This window comes from Lissotriton helveticus, chromosome 5_1 (genome assembly GCF_964261635.1).
Source record: "Lissotriton helveticus chromosome 5_1, aLisHel1.1, whole genome shotgun sequence".
NCBI lineage: Eukaryota > Metazoa > Chordata > Amphibia > Caudata > Salamandridae > Lissotriton > Lissotriton helveticus.
The window spans coordinates 1,599,798,582-1,599,814,075 of NC_136065.1; the positions used below are offsets into that span (position 1 = coordinate 1,599,798,582).

The window sequence follows — 15,494 nt, forward strand, 5'->3', positions numbered from 1 at the left end:
TCTGGCAACCACTGAACATGACAACCCTGACCCCTCAGACATTGTGGAAACAGATCAGAATCTTTCGCTCAGTCACTCGTGCTTACTTGTACTCAGAGAAAAGTACAGAGAATACATACTGGAATGTTTTCAATATATTTATTGAACCAACGTTATTCTTGTATAGAATGCATGTGCTGCGAAAGTCAGTAGACAGAAGCAGATGAAAGCGATTACAAGCACCAAAAGAGTAAATAGTAGATATAGTTCTACCATGGTGCTGAAACGGTGTATAGATGCAGGCATATAAACAAGACAGTAATCAGGGGTGCTTCTACTATGCGAACCCTTCTCTGTGTGTACCTAGAGCGTGTGTAGGTGCGAAGCCCAAAATCCCCCCAAGGGATGATCCAACCCCATTACCTGGCGGGAGAGAATGTAAGAGCCTGTCTTGGTCATGAACTGGACACCCCTTCAAGGAGATGTCAGACCGCTGCAGAGTTGTACATGGTGTTCAATGCATTGTGATATTGTTATATGTGAAGCTAGATGTGTAAACAAAAGTAGTTTCAGATAAACTAATCCAAAATTGTCACGCACACAAATATGTGCAGAAGGGCAAAGCAGAAATGTGTAGGAAGCTGGCTCTGTATATACCATACCAAAGTGAGGTATAGTGTGCGCAGAGTCCAGTGGAACCCAAAAGGTAGGCAGAGGTAAAGTAGATAGCACCTCACTCTCTATTTGTGGTAGTGTGGTCGAGCAGTAAGGCTTTATTGGAGTACAGTGTTGAGAATTTATTGTACACACTCAGTCAGCAAATGAATTCACACACTCAAAGACTGAACTTCAGACCAATTGTTTTTGTATGAAAATATTCTTTTAGTTTCTTTTTTCTAGGACCAAGCATGCCTGGCACAGGTAAACAATAAATCCTTTACAGTATTAATGCAATTTGTAAACAGTTTGGATTGCAATTGTAAATGTACTTTGGTTTGGTTGCAGTAATGTTACTGTTAATGCAATGCTTTTCAGAATACAGTACATATACTTTGTAGAGGATTTTTTGTAAAATATCATGTCAGTTACTTTTCAGATTACTTTTCTTACACAGTGCAGTATACCTGGACACTGCACTGGGACATTTCCTGTAAACAGGTAATTAAAAGAGTTGTTGGTATTTAGTTACAGTTTTAAAGGATTTCTTAGATTTTCCAACTCCACACTTAGAAAATGTTCATAGAAAAACAGTCAATGTTATCCTATGGAGGAAAATAGTGTTATCGGTTTAAAGGTAAGTACTTTGTTGTGGAAGTTGGTGTTCTTGGATTAGACTCAGGGGTCCCCCAGGGTCAAGGATGCACTCTTGTTACACCTTCAGTGGCACTAGGGTGGCAGGGTGCAGAGTGCTGAGGCCCAATGTTATCCAATAAGGGATGGGGGCACCGTTGGTTGCTGATGATGAGCAGGCCACTGGGTTGTTGGAGATAAGGGGCATATTATCAAGACAGGTGATCAAATTATTGCCGCTTCAGCGGCAGGAAACTGCCGCTAAAACGGCAATAATGGGCTTGATAATATGCTCTATGGAATTCCAATTGAAGCCCAGAAGCGGCGATAATTTTATCGCCTGTCTTGATAATATGCCCCCAAGCTCAGGGCAAATGGGAGTTTAGGCCAGCACAAAAGATGCACCCTCAGTGGCACTGGAGCGGCCGGGTGTAGAGTGCTGTTTTGGCGTTTGGTGCCCTGTAGCTTTCAAAGGGAGTCTCCGGTTTGCAAAAGCACTGCAGGCTCGGAGACAAAGGTCTTCTGGGCGTGACTGCCACTTGGAGAGGTAAGTTGGGATCTTGGGGGTTGGTTAGGCACTGTCGGGTGGGCCACCCAAGGCTGTGGGGCGTCGGGTGCATGGGTGCCCTTTTAGGGTCGGATCCTATTACCAGCTCCTGGTCGCGGTTGGGGGAACTTCCGGTTTGAGGCTTCTGGCGTCGGCTGAAGGCTTGAGGCAGGTCAGGGTCACTGGATCTTGGGTCAGGATAGCCGGGGAGACCTCCTCTTGATTGCGGGCCACTCGGACTTGGGTTCTGGGCGTTGAGTGCAGAGTGGTGCAGACCCACGGATCCTTGCAGAGCTGGAGTGGGTTGTTGAACAAATACGGTGTTCACAGGAGACAGTGTCTTTGGGATTGAAGGCAGGCAGGTCCTCTGGATTTCTCGAGGTTGCTGGCTGCAGGACACACCAGGATTTTGCTGGAGCAGGTTTGAGGTGGGGGCAGGGTTGTAGGGCTGGGGCCAAGTCAGTGTGCTTCCTCCTCTTGTTAGCTTTGACATGGCTCTCAGGTCTTACTTATACTTTTATTCTTGTAGTTTCTTGTCTGAGGAAGCAAGGTTCAGGAGTGCCCCTAACTACTAGATTTAGGGGCATTACAGGTAGGTAAAAAGGTTGGAACCAATGGGTCCCTCCCCTGGGGTGTGTACACGCCCTATGATGCAATCCTCCAGTGGGAGCGGGGCATAAGCCTTTCCCTGGTTGGCTGGGTCTCCACATCTGCAAGATGGCGGGGACTGAGAGTTGTGCTTCACCTCGCCTCCCCCACCTGAGGGTGGAGTTGACAGAGGTAGGCACACCTCTCTTCCTTACTTGTTTTTCCCGCCTGTTCTCCTGCCCAAAGTGAGGGTCAGAACCAGTGGGGATGAGTTGTTGAAAGCAGCAAGTGGCCTGAGGAAGCTCACAAAGGTGGCAAGCCTTAGAAGCTTCCCCTTCGTGGACCCTGCCCATCCGGGGGGACGAGGCTTGGCACCTTGTCCCAGGATGTGCAATGTTTCAGGCCCCGAGAGCAGCAGGCTCTCGACTCAGGGGTCCAGAAACATGTCTGATGGGAGCAGCTGAAAGCAGCCACTCAGCCTGGACACTACTGGTAGGTCGTTTTCCAAGGGCATCTCTAAGATGCCCTCTGTGTGCATTGTTCATTAAATTCCACACTGGCATCAATGTGGGTAAATGCACCTGTACCCTCACCACTGGTATAGGGCACCCAGATAGAGGAATCACTGATCCATGCCAGGGCAGTGGGTTGCAGGCCTGGCACACTGGGATGTGTACCATGTTGACTCTTCACTGTGTTCTGCACCAAGACATGCAGCCTGCAAAGGCAGTGTGTGAGTGTAAAGTTACAGGACCTCTAAGGGTGGCATAATAAGTGCTGCAGCCCTTAAAGACCTTACCTGGTTTCTAAGGGTGGGTGGAATTTGCGTAGTCGCGTTACGCAAAGTTCTGCGAAACAGGAAACAATCTCCGCGAGCTTCGCAGAATTCCACGAGCATGCGGAATTGCTTGTTCTGCCCATTCGCGATGTGTTTTTTCCTGTCCGGGGACACTGTTTGCATGCTCGGGGGTAAATATCTTGCAGACTTCCCATCAGGTCACCAATTGGCCGGCCATCCTGTTTCACTTTTCCCGCCCACTCGCGATGCGTGTTACCTGTTCGCGAACGTGGATGTCCGGTGGCGCGTCTGAATGATGTGGTCGCGATCGCACACTCTCGCAGCGCACGCAAATTGATAGGAAAACTTGTCGGCGAACGCAGGGATCCCAGTAAGGCACTACAGCGAGCGCAAACACGCATTTTCAAAGCGCAAACAAGGAAAAAAATTCGCTACACCGCAGATCATGGAATTTTCAGCAATTGCGGAATGTGGAATTGCCAAAATTCTGCAAATTCCGGCAGCAGAATGGAATTTACCTCCCAGGGTTACTGGTCACAGTGCCCTGGGTACCTGTGGTACTATTTACCAGGGGCTGACCAGTGGCCAGAGATGCCATTTGGGTTTTGTTTTCAATGCAGTTTTAGGGAAAGAACATAGGCGCCCGGGTACCAGATTAGCAGGTGCCCAGGGCACACTCAGTCAAAGCACATCAGCAATTCATCAAAAAGTGGGGGCAACCATGGAGAAAGAGGGCACTTTCTCATAAAATGTTATTCTGAAAAACAGGACAATGAAAGAAACGAGCAGCTTCGCTACATGGGCCTAACCTGGCACATAACAAAGGTCCAATTGTTGCAGTACCATAATATGCATAGGTTTACTACGTGGATCTATGTGGCCAAAAGCCCAGCTGAACCAGCTGTTATCCAGATTAAGCATTTATAGAAGGGTGTATGATGCACGTGTGTTGATGTTCTTACCATGCTTTGGGAGCACCATAATCATGTCCTTACTCAGTGTGAGAGGCTGTTCCCCATTGTGCAATGCTTCATGATATACCTCAAGTAGATTTGGGGCCAGTAGGTGCAATTCAATAGGGAGGCTGTAAGTAAAATTCAATATTGTGGGAGTCTGATCTAGGTGCTTTCCCTCTCAATAGCCCTAAGTTATTAGAACTTAGGGCTCCTGAGGCGAAAAGCCGGGAGTCAGGGCGCACACACTCATACTTAGCTTTCCTCAGCTCCTAGGCTGCTTTTACTTTTAATCCACGCATTTTGATGCTTATTGTTTATTTTTAAAATCACATACCTTGCTCAGATTTGTCATTATTGCGATCCTTGTGGGTAACTCCTCAGTGCTCCTGTGGTAACCGGGGGCCGATTTAGGGCTCTGCTAGGTTTCAGGCAGCTATCCCATGGGCGCAGACTTCGGGCGCCATCTTAGGAGACTTAGAGGTTAGCGCACTAGTGTTGCGGGCGATAGGCGGCCCAGACACTACAAATTGGACCAGGAAGGCCACGCGAACTTCATTAGAACTTAGGGCTCCTGAGGCGAAAAGCCGGGAGTCAGGGCGCACACACTCATACTTAGCTTTCTTCAGCTCCTAGGCTGCTTTTACTTTTAATCCACGCATTTTGATGCTTATTGTTTATTTTTAAAATCACGTACCTTGCTCAGATTTGTCAATATTGCGATCCTTGTGGGTAACTCCTCAGTGCTCCTGTGGTAACCGGGGGCCGATTTAGGGCTCTGCTAGGTTTCAGGCAGCTATCCCACGGGCGCAGACTTCGGGCGCCATCTTAGGAGACTTAGAGGTTAGCGCACTAGTGTTGCGGGTGATTGGCGGCCCAGACACTACTAAATGAACGTCACTTCCCATCCGCGCAGCGGGTGGGCGCAGCGGGCACGCCTCTGGCGCGCCATCGGCAAGCCCGTCTCTGCCCGTCCGGGCCAGACCGGGCTTAGGGCCATAAACTCTGTCCGCTGCCCTAAAACAGCGCAGAATATACTCTAGGGATGAGCTCACTCAGCGAAGACATAAGGTAGGCCGGTTATGTGGTCAGCTTGAGAGGTTTGATAGCCAATTTAGGCAATGTAAGTTATGTCCCAAAATCACCCAGGTAAACAAAACTGGTGAACATGCTCTGAGTCAACTTAGCATGGCACTTCTCAATTGTAGGTCGCCACCTAAGCATGCTTTAGAGATCAACCTAATGATCCAGGATGGTAATCTCGATATATTGTTTCTAACAGAGACATGGCTATCTCCCAATTCAGAGTTTGACATTGCTAGCGCTCTTCCTGAGGGATTCCTCATTCAATGCCAACACAGGCCATAGGGGAAGGGAGGGGGGCTTGCCATAGTCTATAAGGACAGGTTTACGTGTAGGATTAAAGATAGTTGTATATCTGATTCAGAAAGTATGCATTTCATCATTCAAATTACCCCTAACAATTCCTTGTCAGGTCTCCTTATTTATCGCCTTCCGGGCGATGTAAGACAGTTTATAGGATCCCTTTTAGATACTACTATAGCTGCAGCTGCGTCATCAACTAATTTTACTATATTGGGAGATCTAAATTTACATTTTGACGACCCTAACGATAAGGTGGCAGCTGATCTCAGGCTCGACCTTAAATCTTTTGAGATGAATCTTATAAATAAATAGGCCACTCACTCCAAAGGACACCTTCTGGATCCGATATTTTCTAATACCACTCAGCTTGATTCTGGCCCTCCACTCCCTCTCCCATGGTCCTATCATTTCCTAGTCACGTTTGCATGGAAAACTCGTACGGACCCACCACGAGTGATAGTACCTCGCACCTTAGAGAGGGCTTGGTCTAAGCTATCCCTGGAGAGCTTGACCCTGACACTTGAACAAAGAGCTCCCCTGCTGGAGCCAGATCCACTAGTGGCGGATATAAATCTCCGAAACTGGCTGAATAGTTCCCTGGATGTGGTTCTACCCAGAAAATTTAAAAAAAAGAAGAGTAGTGTTTTTAAATCACCATGGTACACGTTAGAACTTAGAGATCTTAGAAAAACATGCAAAAAGCTGGAACACATGTGAAGAAAAGATTGGGCCTCTAACAATAAAGTGGCATATCGATCTGCTATGAGGCTTTATAAAGTCTCTCTGAAAAAAGCCCAGGCGGCCTTTTTCGAAGAGAAAATTAAAACGTCTTCCAACTCGTCTAGGGAAACTTTTAAGATAGTAAAAGAACTCCTTAAGGCACCCTCCCCCCCTATTATGCAGGAGGGCTCAGAAGTTAGATGTAACCAATTAGCAAACTTTTTTGATACTAAAATCCAAAATATTCTAGAAAGTCTACCACATAGTGTGCCAATTCCTGATTCTGAAGACCATTTTGCCCCTACCTCTGGCCCTTCTCTGGATTCTTTTACCTGTATATCCAGGGAAGAATTTTGTAAAGTTTTTTCCTCCTTGAAAAGCGGCTCCCCGTCTGATCCTGCGCCTATGTATATTCTTAAGCGGATTTGAGATACCATTGCCGCCTTAGCAACTGCACTTTTAAATGCCTCCCTCACCCGTGGAGTTGTTCCCCCCAGCTGGAAGCAGGCCATGGTAAAGGCCCTCCTAAAAAAACCAGGGTTGGATCCATCTGACCTGGCCAACTTCCGCCCAATATCGCTGTTGCCAGGCCTAAGGAAAATGGTCAATCAGCAGCTCTCCTCTTTTTTGGAAACCAATAAGCTGCTGCATGATTCCCAAACGGGCTTCCGCCCGGGTCAGGGCACCGACTCTGCCCTGATTGCGGTGGCTGAAGAGGCAAGGTGCATCTTGGATTCAGGAGGATCTGCTGTCGCGATCCTCCTGGATCTAAGTGCAGCTTTTGACACTGTGGATCATGGAATCTTAATTCAGCGCCTAGCTAGACTGGGAGTTTCGGGCATGGCCTTGCAATGGCGCACATCTTTTTTGAGTAACCGAACCTTTCAGATCTGGGAAGGCAGCGCACTTTCCACATCTACCCCCCTCCAGTGTGGAGTCCCTCAGGGCTCTTCATTGAGCCCTACTCTTTTCAACGTATATATGGCCCCACTGGAGGATGTGGTTACTCCTTTTGGGATTAAAATAGTTACCTATGCGGACGACACCCAACTAGTCGTCTCGCTATCCCAACAAGAGAGGTGCTCGGAAAATCTATTTGCTTGCTTCTCGGGAATACACGCCTGGATGACCAGCTCTCGGCTCAAACTGAACGGAGCCCAAACAGAGATTATGCCCGTGGGCCACCAATTAACATCTTTACCCAAGTCCATCTGGCCTCCCTGTCTGGGTGATCTCCCCACACCGAAAGACGAAATTAAAAGCTTAGGGGTGTGTTTTGAGCGGGACCTGACCTTCAGGACCCAAGCGAAGAAAACAGCAGGCATATGCTATGGCCTACTTCTGTCTGTGCGGAAGGCTCTTCCACTCTTGCCATTCCAGTCCAGGAAACTGCTAATCCAGGGCTTAATACTATCTAGACTGGACTACAGCAATGCCCTGTTTTTGGCAGCACCCGAGGCAACCATCAACACCCTTCAACGTGTTCAGAACTCAGCAGCTAGGTTGCTTACCGGCTCTTCAATAAGAGTCTCGGCCAGACCTGCACTGAGATCTCTTCACTGGCTGCCAATACGTGAAAGAATAAAATTTAAATCTCTTTGCATCACCCACAAGTCACTCCAGGGTAAGGGACCTCCTATTCTTAGGAGTTTGATCTGCCCTTACAAGTCCTCTCGGGCCCTCCGTTCTGATCTCGGAAATCTGGCCAAGGTTCCCAGAGTGAGGAAGGCGCGCTCAGGGGGCCGTCGTCCAATGCTGTGGAATGCCCTTCCTGGCAGGATTCGAACTGAACCCAGCTATATGAAGTTTCGGAAGCTTCTTAAAACATTTATTTTTCCCATTGATCCATGATTAACGGTGCCCCCCTCAGTCTTCTCTTTGTTCTTCAGCGCTGGGACGCTTTCGGGCAGCCATGCGCTTTACAAATCTAATTTCATTTCATTCATTTCATTTCATTTCAATGACTGTATTGATTTCTTCTAGGGCGATTGGTTCACTTAGGAATTGCCTATGATAATTTTTTTACCACAACGAATTAACCTTGTTTAGGTATTCCATAATGTGTTCGCAGGTGTGGTCCCTTTAGCAAAGTACAAATGCTGATAATATCTCACAAATTCCCCAACGATACCCTTAATTGTCATATAGAGTTCTTCCCTGTCTACATCAATTTGCAATACATCATTTTGCTGTTTATATTTTTTAAATAGCCCCAATAGTATACTGCCTGGGCACTCCTTGTCCCCCATACTGCCAAGCTTAGGCATATTTTCCCAGAATAACATATTCGCTATCTGCTTGTTCATCGATTCTCTGCAATATATTTAAGAGACTCAAATGGGAGGGGAAGTTGTTTCTCCTCTGAAGCAGCGGCCCTTTGGAACAACCTACTCATAAATATCAAAGCAGCTCCCACGTTACGGAGCTTTAGGAAACGTGTCAAAACATGTTTTTTTAATGCCTAGCCTCATTCGCTGAAGACACACTAGGATTGCATGCTGCTACGCAGACTGAATACAAACCGAATCTGATTTTAATCTAACATTTCTGTTACTGAAAGTAAAATTTTAAAACGGCACCGTGTACTTGGTATTTGAACCTCGCGCTGCAACGATATTTGGTAGCAGCGCGCATTAGACAGCTTTTTATTTTCGCCGCTGTGTGATTGCTAAATAATTGCACTGTTTTAAACTGTGTAGGAAATCATTACCTGTTGAGCCTTTTGTTGCCCCTGAAACCCCGGTCCACCGCAAGCATTGGGCTTGTTTGAGTGGAGGGTGAAAGGCGGGACCTTCTTCCGGGTTTCTCCCGGTGCAGGCACCGATTGGACAAATGTTGTAGAGGCGGAGCTGAATACGAGCCCGTCCTCTAGATAAGCCCATAACTTAGAGACAGTCTTCCTGATGACACACTAAGATTGCATGCTGCTACGCAGACTGAATACAAACCGAATCTGATTTTAATCTAACATTTCTGTTACTGAAAGTAAAATTTTAAAACGGCACCGTGTACTTGGTATTTGAACCTCGCGCTGCAACGATAGTTGGTAGCAGCGCGCATTAGACAGCTTTTTAATTTCGCCGCTGTGTGATTGATTAATAATTGCACTGTTTTAAACTGTGTAGGAATCATTACCTGTTGAGCCTTTTGTTGCCCCTGAAACCCCGGTCCACCGCAAGCATTGGGCTTGTTTGAGTGGAGGGTGAAAGGCGGGACCTTCTTCCGGGTTTCTCCCGGTGCAGGCACCGATTGGACAAATGTTGTAGAGGCGGAGCTGAATACGAGCCCGTCCTCTAGATAAGCCCATAACTTAGAGTCAGTCTTCCTGATGACACACTAAGATTGCATGCTGCTACGCAGACTGAATACAAACCGAATCTGATTTTAATCTAACATTTCTGTTACTGAAAGTAAAATTTTAAAACGGCACCGTGTACTTGGTATTTGAACCTCGCGCTGCAACGATAGTTGGTAGCAGCGCGCATTAGACAGCTTTTTAATTTCGCCGCTGTGTGATTGATTAATAATTGCACTGTTTTAAACTGTGTAGGAATCATTACCTGTTGAGCCTTTTGTTGCCCCTGAAACCCCGGTCCACCGCAAGCATTAGGCTTGTTTGAGTGGAGGGTGAAAGGCGGGACCTTCTTCCGGGTTTCTCCCGGTGCAGGCACCGATTGGAAACATGTTGTAGTTGTAGAGGCGGAGCTGAATACGAGCCCGTCCTCTAGATAAGCCAAATGTCTCCTATGACGCGCAGCGGTAACGCGCAGCACCAGCGCCGCATACGCGCCGAAGACACGCCTAAGACTAGCCCGTCTGTGCCCGTCCGGGCCAGGACGGGGCACGGGGCAGTAGGCTATGCTCCACCTGCTCACACAAGGCTGGTAAGATCCCCCAGTCAACTTAAAGCGCTTCGCCCGACCAATAACACCTGGTGTACAACGCTTGAACTCCACAAGACAGGAGTCACTTCCTGCCCAAACTGCAACCTTACCCTCACCATTTGCCAACCTCATCCTGACTACAAGAGGAGGCATAGGAAACACAAACAGCCCCGCATTTTTAAAGCACAAGAATACCTGTTCTACAGCACTAATTGCCGCTCATTACCGAAACACAAATCAGATATTTTTAATTTCTTACTTGAAGACAAACCAAATGCCCTCTTTCTGACAGAAACGTGGCTACACGAGAGTGCTGGCCCGGACGTTGCAACTGCCCTCCCCGCTAACTATGCAATCACTAGGATTGATAGAACTAACCAAACAGGAGGTGGAATTGCAATCATTTTTAATAGAGATCTGAAATGTACCCTGGACCCAGTCGACATCCCTGACTGCGAAGCGGGCTTTTTCAAAATATCTTTGAACCCGAACTTTACGATGTCCGGCCTACTGATATACAGGCCCCCCGGCAACTCATCCCAATGGGCGTCAAACCTAGTCGATCATATTACTCCGCATTATATAGCCTCTAAAAACTTCTCGCTGGTCGGAGATCTTAACTTGCACTTTGACGACCTTTCCTCCCCCTCCTGCTCCAACTTGCTAGATGACCTGACAGCGCTAAACCTGACCTTAGTCAACTCTGGACCCACCCATAAAGCGGGTCATTTGCTCGACCCCATCATTACTAATATTAATGACTTAAAATGGCTTGACACCGCCCCCATTCCTTGGTCTGATCATTACTTAATAAAATTCATTATTAAACGCCCACCTGCCAGCACAACTCAACCTGCCTTTCCAGCTACAGCCAGGAAAAACTGGAAATTACTAGATATGGCAAAACTTAATTCAGCACTCCATGAAAATCCACCTAAAAAAGATTATAATATGGATAGCTGAGCAGAAGCTACTCAACAATGGCTTAACGACGCCGCTGACCATTGTTTACCCACCCCTCATACCAAAGGAAACAGACACCGTCCCCCTGCCCCCTGGTTTAATGACCTTTTGAAAATTGAAAAATCAAAATGCAAGGCACTTGAGCGTCAATGGCGTAAGGACTACGACCCTGACATAAAAAAAAACTATCATGAAGCTAGGAATTCATACCACACTGCTTGCGCAAAAGCGCGAGCTTTGTTTGTCTCGAATACCATCATGGAAGCCACCAATAAGCCTAAAACCCTGTTTAATAAAGTTAAAGAACTTGCGGGTGCACAAACCACAGCTGCGGCCCCCCTCTTAATACCCAACAATGCCAAGATCTAGCATGTTTCTTCTCCGTAAAAATCGAGAAAATCATCAGGGATATTAAAACTACCAATAATGACCCTTCCCCTTTGGCAGACACGGACTATGTTCCCTCCATTGAGAATGCTTTGGAATTTTGGCCTTCTATCACGATCAACTTACTGAAGACCATCTTTAAGACCATTAAATCCGGATCCCCCCGGGACCCGATCCCCATCAAAATAATCAAACAATTGGATGATCGATCCCTGGAAATCATCGTAGACTTGCTAAATTCCTCGCTAGAACTTTCCACAGTCCCAGCCTTATGGAAACATGCCATGATAACCTCATTGCTGAAAAAGCCCACAGCTAATCTAGAAATTCCAGCAAACTATAGACCCATATCTCTGCTCCCTGCTTTTTCCAAATGCTTAGAGAGACACATCCACTCGGTCTTATCCACCTTTGCTGAAAACAACTTGCTCCTGCACCCCTCGCAATCAGGTTTCCGGACTGGCTTCTCGACAGAAACCACCCTTCTAGGAGTCACAGAACACATCCGGAACCTCCTTGACAGTGGTCAAACGGTCGCGCTCGTCCTTTTGGACCTGAGCGTGGCCTTCGACACCATATCCCATGAAACACTCATTAAGGTGTTACACAGAGATGGCGTCCGTGGGAATGCGCTCGAATGGATCCGGTCCTTCTTGACCCAACATCTTCCTCGGCCTGTTCCGACACTTTTAAAGCCCCTCATGGAGTACCACAGGGCTCTATCCTGAGCCCCCTGTTTTTTAATTTGTACCTCAGACCCCTGGCCGACCTAGCAGAAAGATCTGGACTCACCCTCATGACATACGCCGACGATTCCCAAATTATTTTTTCCCTTTCTGAATCCAGTCCCTCATCCCCCTCCCTCCTCAAATTAGGGCTGCAAAACATCTTTAATTGGATGACAAGAAATCAATTAAAGTTAAACAGAGACAAAACAGAGATTCTTCTTTTAGGGAAAAAACGAGATCTTTGGAATCCCTCACGCTGGCCCAACCAGATGGGAATTTTCCCCACCCCAGTTACCCAAGTACGTAATCTGGGAGTCATCATGGATAGCTCCCTCTCCATGAAACAGCAGGCAAACAAAGTTGTCGGCCTATGCCTCACCATCATCAAATGGTTGAGGAAAATCCTTTGGATACTGCCCTCTTCCACTCAAAAAACCGTAGTCAATGCCCTCATAACATCACGGCTTGACTACGGCAATATCCTGTACCTCGGCTCCAACAAAGCTGTAGTCAGTCGGCTGCAGCTTGTCCAAAACTCAGCGGTTATACTACTGTGCAGAATTCCAAAAAAATTTGGAGTTTTGAGCTACCGCCGTGAGCTCCACTGGCTCAAGGTAGAAAGCAGAATCCGTTTCAAAGCTCTGAACTATATGTTCAGAATCAAAGCAGGCATTGCACCCAAATACCTGCTAGCTCTGGCCCATCCTTACACTCCCAAACGAAATCTTCGGTCAAAATCAGTCGCCAAGTTCTGCGTACCAAGATTCAAACTTGCCAGAATGGGAGGCAGATCCTTTGCCCACCTAGGACCATCTCTCTGGAACGCGCTCCCTCCCTACATTCGTAATGAGGAAAACCATGCTAGGTTTAGAAAGCAAGTCAAGACCTGGTTATTCAAACAATAACTTGAATAAACCTGTATTCCCCTGCCACTTTCATGTTGTGTCTCGGCGCCGGGAAACCCTTCTTGGGTAGCTGTTGCGCCTTACAAGTTTAAAAAATAAAGAAAATAAAAATTCGTTCCCTTGACACTGTAAACACCTGAACTCAGCGCCAAGATACCCTTGGGTAATCGTGCTCTTTAGAAGTATCTGAAACATAACATAACAATAGATTGTCCAGTTCTTTCAAGTATGTGGATTGTGGAATTACCAAGGCCCTCATGTCTAACTGTTTAATTTCAGGTTCTGTGTTATCCAGTTGTGTGCCTAAAGCTTTCCGTTGCTAGCATCCTTAGAAATTAACACTCCACCAATGTAAGCTTTAAACACCTCCCGTAGTGTGGCATTTTTACTTAAAGGCCTCAAATTAAGCTGGAAGTACTCCAGCATTGAGGAGCACAGCTGTTCTTAAAATACTAGGCCTAGAAGGGAGTTTGTGGGACATTTCAAACTGATGCTCTACTCCTGGTGTTGGGCATCGTTAGAAATTGGGTTTCTGGTTGGCAAAAGTATGCACCCTGTCCAAGCAGAAACCACAATCCTAGTTAGGGTAGGTGACACACAACCTAAATTATCTTGTGCTTTCTCTCTGGTAGCTTGGCATAGAGCATTCACCCTTAACTTAAGAGGCAATGTGTAAAGTATTTGTGCAACACTTTATACAATAACACAGTAAAACACTGCAAAAAGACTTCGCACCAGGTTAGGAAAATAGATTATATTATAATAAATAAAACAAGATCAAAATGACAAAAATCCAATGTGAAGAAGTCAATCTATGAATTTAAAAAAAATAAATGTCAAAATAGTGCTTAGAAGCAATACGTTCTTAAGTGGGTTAGTTGGTTGTGCTAGACCGGGGCAAAATCAAAAGATCACGCCAACTGCGATGGAGTGCAGGCTGGATACATGGACCCACTTAGGCCCACTGAATCAAAGTACCTTGATCCGGGATGCGTTGTCATCGACGAGGATGGGAGGTGCAGCCGAGGCAATGCATTGGCTTCGAGCCATGCAGGGGATGAGATGCGTCAATTTTCTCCACGCAACTGCAACAATGCATCAGTTCCCAGTGTGAGGCGCCACTTCTGGATGGAATGTGCCATTGCTGCTCTCACGGTACAAAAGGGGGTGGTGATGGACGGAGCATCTAAACCAATAAAACACTCACACCCAGTCAACAGATCTGGGTTTAATCCATCACCGTTCTTTAGCCCACTCTGCCACCCCAGTTCAGACATGGCCATATGCAAATCAGTCTGACCCTGTGCCTCATGGGACAAGTCTAGCCCGAACTGCCAAGCCGTGCCTTCCCTGGACCGGAAACAAGCTTCCTAGGACCGGTTTCTGGCATTTTAGCCGTCTTCAGCCAGGCTTGCTTGAATCCAGTGGCAAAGTGAGCAAGGGACTCATGTCTGAGCATACCCCGCCAACTTATGGCGAACAAAGCGGTACAAAAGGGGTGGTGATGGACGGTGCATCTGAACCAATCAAACACCCACATCCAGTCAACAGATCTGGGTTTAGTCCATCACCGTTCTTTAGCCCACTCTGCCACCCCAGTTCAGACATGGCCATATTCATATCAGTCTGACCCTGTGCCTCATGGGAACAGTCCAGCCCGAACTGCCAAGCCATGCCTTCCCTGGACCGGAAACAAGCTTATTAGGACCGGTTTCTGGCATTTCAGCCGTCTTCAGCCAGGCTTGCTTGAATCCAGTGGTAAAGTGAGCAAGGGACTCACATCTGAGCATACCCTGCCAACTTATGGCAAACAAAGCGGTACAAAAGGGGGTGTGATGGACGGAGCATCTGAACCAATCAATCACTCACACCCATTCAACAGATCTGGGTTTAATCCATCACCGTTCTTTAGCCCACTCTGCCACCCTAGTTCAGACATGGCCATATGCAAATCAGTCTGACCCTGTGCCTCATGGGAACAGTCCAGCCCGAACTGCCAAGCCATGCCTTCCCTGGACCGGAAACAAGCTTCCTAGGACCGGTTTCTGTCATTTGAGCCGTCTTCAGCCAGGCTTGCTTGAATCCAGTGGCAAAGTGAGCAAGAGACTCACATCTGAGCATACTCTGCCAACTTATAGCGAACAAAGCGGTACAAAAGGGGGTGGTGATGGACGGAGCATCTGAACCAATCAAACACTCACACCGGTCAACAGATCTGGGTTTAATCCATCACCGTTCTTGAGCCCACTCTGCCACCCCAGTTCAGACATGGCCATATGCAAATCAGTCTGACCCTGTGCCTCATGGGAACAGCCCAGCCCGAACTGCCAAGCCATGCCTTTCCCGGACAGGAAACAAGCTTGCT

At 47.2% G+C, this 15,494-nt stretch overlaps 1 long non-coding RNA gene across 1 annotated transcript in view; it reads right to left on the reverse strand.

Annotated features, from left to right (window-relative positions):
- LOC144753729 (uncharacterized) overlaps nucleotides 1–9,088 on the reverse strand; it is a 241,112-nt gene extending 232,024 nt beyond the window's left edge. The window contains exon 1 of the long non-coding RNA XR_013594501.1: nucleotides 8,973–9,088. This is a non-coding gene — a long non-coding RNA (uncharacterized LOC144753729). The remainder of the gene's footprint in view (nucleotides 1–8,972) is intronic.
- Nucleotides 9,089–15,494: the final 6,406 nt, after the last annotated feature.